Raw genomic sequence first — 8,592 nt, forward strand, 5'->3', positions numbered from 1 at the left:
GTCCTAAAAACTGGCGTATGTGTTTCGGAGTTTTCGGGGTTTCCCACTTTTCAACAGTTTCTATCTTTGCCGGATCCACCTTAATACCTTTTTTGTTCACTATGTGACCGAGGAATTGAACTTCTTCCAACCAAAATGCACACTTTGAAAATTTAGCGTACAATTCTTCCTTCCTCAATACTTCTAACACCTTTCTCAAATGTTCACCGTGTTCTTGGTCATTCTTTGAGTAAATAAGTATGTCATCAATGAAAACAATGACAAACTTGTCAAGGTATGGTCCACACACTCGGTTCATAAGGTCCATGAACACAGCTGGTGCATTAGTTAAACCAAATGGCATAACCATAAACTCGTAATGACCGTAACGTGTTCTGAAAGCAGTCTTTGGAATATCATCTTCTTTCACCCGCATTTGATGATACCCGGAACGTAAGTCAATCTTTGAATAAACAGACGAGCCTTGTAGTTGATCAAATAAGTCGTCGATTCTCGGTAGTGGGTAGCGGTTCTTGATGGTAAGTTTATTCAACTCTCGGTAGTCGATACACAACCTGAATGTACCATCTTTCTTCTTGACAAACAAAACAGGAGCTCCCCACGGTGATGTGCTTGGTCGAATGAAACCATGCTCTAAAAGTTCTTGTAATTGGCTTTGCAGTTCTTTCATCTCGCTGGGTGCGAGTCTGTAAGGAGCATGAGCTATTGGTGCAGCTCCTGGTACAAGATCTATTTGAAATTCAACGGATCGATGTGGGGGTAATCCCGGTAATTCTTTCGGAAATACATCGGGAAATTCTTTTGCGATGGGAACATCATTGATGCTCTTTTCTTCAGTTTGTACTTTCTCGACGTGTGCTAGAACAGCATAGCAACCTTTTCTTATTAGTTTTTGTGCCTTCAAATTACTAATAAGATGTAGCTTCGTGTTGCCCTTTTCTCCGTACACCATTAAGGGTTTTCCTTTTTCTCGTATAATGCGAATTGCATTTTTGTAACAAACGATCTCTGCTTTCACTTCTTTCAACCAGTCCATACCGATTATCACATCAAAACTCCCTAACTCTACTGGTATCAAGTCAATCTTAAATGTTTCGCTAACCAGTTTAATTTCTCGATTCCGACATATATTATCTGCTGAAATTAATTTACCATTTGCTAATTCGAGTAAAAATTTACTATCCAAAGGCGTCAATGGGCAACTTAATTTAGCACAAAAATCTCTACTCATATAGCTTCTATCCGCACCCGAATCAAATAAAACGTAAGCAGATTTATTGTCAATAAGAAACGTACCCGTAACAAGCTCCGGGTCTTCATGTGCCTCTGCCGCATTAATATTGAAAACTCTTCTGCGGCCTTGTCCATTCGTGTTCTCCTGGTTCGGGCAATTTCTAATAATGTGGCCCGGTTTTCCACATTTATAACAAATTACATTGGCATAACTTGCTCCGACACTACTTGCTCCGCCATTACTCGTTCCGACACCATTTGTTCCTTTCGTTCTATTAACCCCTGGTCCGTAGACCTCACACTTCGCCGCGCTATGAGCATTTCTTTTACACTTGTTGCAAAATTTGGTGCAGAACCCCGAGTGATACTTTTCACACCTTTGGCATAGCTGCTTCTGATTTTTGTTGTTGTTGCGGTTATTATTGTTGTTGGGATGATTGTTGTAGTTGCTGTTGTTGTTGTTGTTGTTGTTGGGCCATTTGTTGTAGTTGCATTGATGTTGCGATTGTTGGGATAATTGTTGCGATTATTGTTGTAATTGCTGTTGTTGTTGTATTGGTGATTCTTATCACCGTTTTCCTCCCACTTTCTTTTGACTTGCTTCACATTAGCCTCTTCAGCAGTCTGTTCTTTAATTCTTTCTTCAATCTGGTTCACTAGTTTGTGAGCCATTCTACATGCCTGTTGTATGGAGGCGGGCTCGTGTGAACTTATATCTTCTTGGATTCTTTCCGGTAATCCTTTCACAAACGCGTCGATCTTCTTTTCCTCATCTTCGAACGCTCCCGGACACAATAGGCACAATTCTGTGAATCGTCTTTCGTACGTGGTAACATCAAATCCTTGGGTTCGTAACCCTCTAAGTTATGTCTTGAGCTTATTGACCTCGGTTCTGGGACGGTACTTCTCGTTCATCAAGTGCTTGAATGCTGACCACGGTAGTGCGTACGCATCATCTTGTCCCACTTGCTCTAGATAGGTATTCCACCATGTTAACGCAGAACCTGTGAAGGTATGCGTAGCGTACTTCACTTTGTCCTCTTCAGTACACTTACTTATGGCAAACAGCGATTCAACCTTCTCGGTCCACCGTTTCAATCAGATCGGTCCTTCGGTTCTATCAAATTCCAAAGGTTTGCAGGCAGTGAATTCTTTGTAGGTGCATCCTACACGATTTCCTGTACTGCTAGATCCAAGGTTATTGTTGGTATGTAGCGCAGCCTGTACTGCGGCTATGTTTGAAGCTAGAAAAGTACGGAATTCCTCTTCATTCATATTCACGGTGTGTCGAGTAGTCGGTGCCATTTCCTTCAAAATAGTCAAATGGAACAAGTTAATCATACAGAATATTAAGAGTAGTTAATAGTATTAGCGTTTTATAAGTTTAAATTCGGGTAGTACCTACCCGTTAAGTTCATACTTAGTAGCTAATATACAATTCAACTACTACAATTCTATATGAAAAACTGATTATAATAATATTTCGCGTTCAAACTTTTACACAATATTTTACAAACTTACAATACCGCTTATTTTACATATAGCATGAAATATAGCACACAATAAATTTGATACAAGATGGTTGTGAAGATAATTCTAGCTAGTACACAAGTCGTTCAGCAAAGGCAATAAACACACGTAATTCATACGTCCAGAAACAAGTCATGCATTCTGGTTTTACTAGGATTACTTCCCATCCTTGGTCTTATGGAACATAACCGTTATGGCCGTTGATAAGACAGCGTGTTGTAACATCGTCAAAGGGACGAGGGTTACGTAATATCCAACAGTCCCGTAACAATCTAAAAACCTCATTTCTTACCCCAATTACCGACTCTGTCACTTGTGGGAACGTTTTGTTTAATAGTTGTAGCCCGATGTTCTTGTTCTCACTTTGGTGAGAAGCGAACATTACTAATCCGTAAGTATAACATGCTTCTTTATGTTGCATGTTAGCCGCTTTTTCTAAATCACGAAGTCCAATATTCGGATATATTGAGTCAAAATAATTTCTTAACCCATTGCGTAAAATAGCATTTGGGTTCCCCGCAATATATGCGTCAAAGTAAACACATCGTAACTTATGGATTTCCCAATGTGATATCCCCCATCTTTCGAACAAAAGCCTTTTATAAACCAAGGCATTCTTGGAACGTTCTTCGAATGTCTTACAAACTGATCTCGCCTTAAATATTTGTGCCGAAGAATTCTGACCGACTCTAGATAAGATTTCATCAATCATGTCTCCGGGTAGGTCTCTTAAAATATTGGGTTGTCTATCCATTTTGTGTTTTTATACTGTAAAATAGACAAGAGTTAGATTCATAAAAAAAAATACTTATTAATACAAGCAATTTTTACATATATCATAAAGCATAAGCACACTATATTACTTATATTACACCACAAGAATACAACTATCTTATTCCGACTCGCTTGTTTCTTCTTCTTCTTCGGTTTTGGTTCGTTTTGCCAAGTTTCTAGGGATATATGATGTTCCCCTAAAACGAGCCGTCGTTATCCACATTGGTTTAGGAAAACCTGGTGGTTTAGAGGTTCCCGGGTCATTGTTACAACTTAAGGACTTCGGGGGTTGACGATACATATAAAGTTCATCGGGGTTGGAATTAGATTTCTCTATTTTTATGCCCTTTCCCTTATTATTTTCTTTTGCCTTTTTAAATTCAGTTGGGGTAATTTCTATAACATCATCGGAATTCTCGTCGGAATCCGATTCATCGGAGAATTGGTAATCCTCCCAATATTTTGCTTCCTTGGCGGAAACACCATTGACCATAATTAACCTTGGTCGGTTGGTTGAGGATTTTCTTTTACTTAACCGTTTTATTATTTCCCCCACCGGTTCTATTTCTTCATCCGGTTCCGATTCTTATTCTGGTTCCGATTCTTCTTCCGGTTCCGACTCTTCTTCCGGTTCCTCTTCGGGAACTTGTGAATCAGTCCACGAATCATTCCAATTTACATTTGACTCTTCATTATTATTAGGTGAGTCAATGGGACTTGTTCTAGAGGTAGACATCTATCACATAATATCAAACGCGTTAAGAGATTAATATATCACATAATATTCACATGTTAAAAATATATAGTTTCCAACAAAATTTGTTAAGCAATCATTTTTCAAGTAAACACGGTCGAAGTCCAGACTCACTAATGCATCCTAACAAATTCGATAAGACACACTAATGCAAAATTCTGGTTCTCTAAGACCAACGCTCGGATACCAACTGAAATGTCCCGTTCTTATTGATTAAAAACGTTCCATATTAATTGATTTCGTTGCGAGGTTTTGACCTCTATATGAGACGTTTTTCAAAGACTGCATTCATTTTTAAAACAAACCATAACCTTTATTTCATAAATAAAGGTTTAAAAAGCTTTACGTAGATTATCAAATAATGATAATCTAAAATATCCTGTTTACACACGACCATTACATAATGGTTTACAATACAAATATGTTACATCGAAATCAGTTTCTTGAATGCAGTTTTTACACAATATCATACAAACATGGACTCCAAATCTTGTCCTTATTTTAGTATGCAACAACGGAAGCTCTTAATATTCACCTGAGAATAAACATGCTTTAAACATCAACAAAAATGTTGGTGAGTTATAGGTTTAACCTATATATATCAAATCATAATAATAGACCACAAGATTTCATATTTCAATACACATCCCATACATAGAGATAAAAATCATTCATATGGTGAACACCTGGTAACCGACATTAACAAGATGCATATATAAGAATATCCCCATCATTCCGGGACACCCTTCGGATATGATATAAATTTCGAAGTACTAAAGCATCCGGTACTTTGGATGGGGCTTGTTGGGCCCGATAGATCTATCTTTAGGATTCGCGTCAATTAGGGTGTCTGTTCCCTAATTCTTAGATTACCAGACTTAATAAAAAGGGGCATATTCGATTTCGATAATTCAACCATAGAATGTAGTTTCACGTACTTGTGTCTATTTTGTAAATCATTTATAAAACCTGCATGTATTCTCATCCCAAAAATATTAAATTTTAAAAGTGGGACTATAACTCACTTTCACAGATTTTTACTTCGCCGAGAAGTAAGATTTGGCCACTGTTGATTCACGAACCTATAACAATATATACATATATATTAAAGTATGTTCAAAATATATTTACAACACTTTTAATATATTTTGATGTTTTAAGTTTATTAAGTCAGCTGTCCTCGTTAGTAACCTACAACTAGTTGTCCACAGTTAGATGTACAGAAATAAATCGATAAATATTATCTTGAATCAATCCACGACCCAATGTATACGTATCTCAGTATTGATCACAACTCAAACTATATATATTTTGGAATCAACCTCAACCCTGTATAGCTAACTCCAACATTCACATATAGAGTGTCTATGGTTGTTTCAAAATATATATAGATGTGTAGACATGATAGGTCGAAACATTGTATACGTGTCTATGGTATCTCAAGATTACATAATATACAATACAAGTTGATTAAGTTATGGTTGGAATAGATTTGTTACCAATTTTCACGTAGTTAAAATGAGAAAAATTATCCAATCTTGTTTTACCCATAACTTCTTCATTTTAAATCCGTTTTGAGTGAATAAAATTGCTATGGTTTCATATTGAACTCTATTTTATGAATCTAAACACAAAAAGTATAGGTTTATAGTCAGAAAAATAATTTACAATTCGTTTTTGTAAAGGTAGTCACTTCAGTCGAAAGAACGACGTCTAGATGACCATTTTAGAAAACATACTTCCACTTTGAGTTTAACCATAATTTTTGGATATAGTTTCATGTTCATAATAAAAATAATTTTCTCAGAATAACAACTTTTAAATCAAAGTTTATCATAGTTTTTAATTAACTAACCCAAAACAGCCCGCGGTGTTACTACGACGGCGTAAATCCGGTTTTACGGTGTTTTTCGTGTTTCCAGGTTTTAAATCATTAAGTTAGCATATCATATAGATATAGAACATGTGTTTAGTTAATTTTAAAAGTCAAGTTAGAAGGATTAAATTTTATTTGCGAACAAGTTTAGAATTAACTAAACTATGTTCTAGTGATTACGAGTTTAAACCTTCGAATAAGATAGTTTTATATATATGAATCGAATGATGTTATGAACATCATTACTACCTAAAGTTTAGTAGGTAAACCTACTGGAAGTGACAAGAAATGATCTAGCTTCAAAGGATCTTGGATGGCTTGAAAGTTCTTGAAGTAGGATCATGACACAAAAACAAGTTCAAGTAAGATTTTTACTCGAATTAAGATAGTTTATAGTTATAGAAATTGAATCAAAGTTTGAATATGAATATTACCTTGAATAAGAAAGATAACCTACTGTATATAACAAAGGTTTCTTGATCTTATATGATTACTTGGAATGGATTAGAAAGCTTGGAAGTAAATTAGTAAACTTGAAGGGATTTTTGAAGTGTTCTTGAAGTGTTCTTCCTATGATGATTATAGCTTGATTCTTGAAGTGATTTTTGATGAAGATGATGATTAACTACTGGAAAAATACGTTCATAATAGTGTGTGTCTGTTGAGAGAGAATTAGAAAGAGAATTGGAAGTGAAATGGAGTGAATGATGAGTGGTAATTGGTGAGTGGTGAGTGGGGTTAAAAGGAGTTCTAGTTAGTTGACTAGCTCATGGTAGAAGTTAAAATTGATTAGTCATACATGACATAATCAAGAGTGGAATCCCATGCTAGTTCCTATTGGTATATACCCATAGTAAGTACGTTTTGAAGCTGTGTATAATACGGGTAAGAATACGACTAGAATTCTTAATGAAAGAAAAGAATGGGAAAGTAACTGTAACCATTTTCGTTAAGTATGAGTGTTTTGATATATGTCTTGAAGTCTTCCAAAAGTATTTTAATACATCTAAATACACTACATGTATATACATTTTAACTGAGTCGTTAAGTCATCGTTAGTCGTTACATGTAAGTGTTGTTTTGAAACCTTTAAGTTAACGATCTCAATTAATGTTGTTAACCCATTGTTTATTATATCTAATGAGATGTTAAATTATTATATTATCATGATATTATGATATATTAATATATCTTAATATGATATATATACATTTAAATGTCGTTACAATGATAATCGTTACATATATGTCTCGTTTCGAAATCCTTAAGTTAGTAGTCTTGTTTATATGTATATAACTCATTGTTAATATACTTATGGAGATACTTACTTATCATAATCTCATGTTAACCATATGTATATCCATATATATATCGTCATGTCGTTTTTACAAGTTTTAACGTTCATGAATCGCCGGTCAACTTGGGTGGTCAATTGTCTATATGAAACATATTTCAATTAATCAAGTCTTAACAAGTTTGATTGCTTAACATGTTGGAAACATTTAATCATGTAAATATCAATCTCAATTAATATATATAAACATGAAAAAGTTCGGGTCACTACAGTGGATTCTTCACCAATGTCACCACAGACCAACTGGATGTCATCATGGATCAAACTTAACTGCAAGAAAAGTCTACGAATTAGGATTTTATTGGCCGTCTATATTCCGAGATGCGCAAGAGCTTGTAAAGCGTTGCGACGCATGCCAAAGGCAAGGTATTATCTCTATGAAGAATGAGATGCCTCGAACTAATATCCAAGCTTGCGAGATCTTCGATATATGGGGATTAAACTTCATGGGGCCATTCCTAAAGTCTAATGGGAAAGAATATGTCCTCGTAGCAGTAGATTACATCTCCAGATGGGTCGAAGCCCAAGCATTTCCAACCAATGATGCCAAAGTCGTCACCAACTTCCTGAAGAGACTCTTCTGCCGATTTGGAGCTCCTCGTGCTATAATAGGTGATAGAGGCACACACTTCTGTAATACTCAATTTATGAAGGTAATGCAACAATACGGAGTTACCCACAAGATGTCCACTGCCTATCATCCGCAGACTAACGGACAAGAAGAGGTCACGAACAAAGCACTCAAGAGAATCCTAGAACACACTGTTGGCCATCATGGAAATAAATGGGCCGAGAAACTAGACGATGCTCTGTGGGCATTCCAGACTGCTTACAAGAATCCTCTAGGGATTACACCCTACCGCATGATCTATGGAAAAGCCTGTCACCTTCCGCTAGAACTTGAATATAAAGCTCTCTGGGCGCTGAAGACCTGCAATCTCGATCCCTCAGTTACCGCTAAACATCGAAAGATGCAGATGAACGAACTCTTCGAATTAAGAGACCAAGCAAATGAAACATCATACATATACAAGGAACGAACGAAGCTTACGCATGATGCAAAATTGATTC

The sequence above is a fragment of the Rutidosis leptorrhynchoides genome, chromosome 5 (genome assembly GCF_046630445.1).
Source record: "Rutidosis leptorrhynchoides isolate AG116_Rl617_1_P2 chromosome 5, CSIRO_AGI_Rlap_v1, whole genome shotgun sequence".
Lineage (NCBI taxonomy): Eukaryota > Viridiplantae > Streptophyta > Magnoliopsida > Asterales > Asteraceae > Rutidosis > Rutidosis leptorrhynchoides.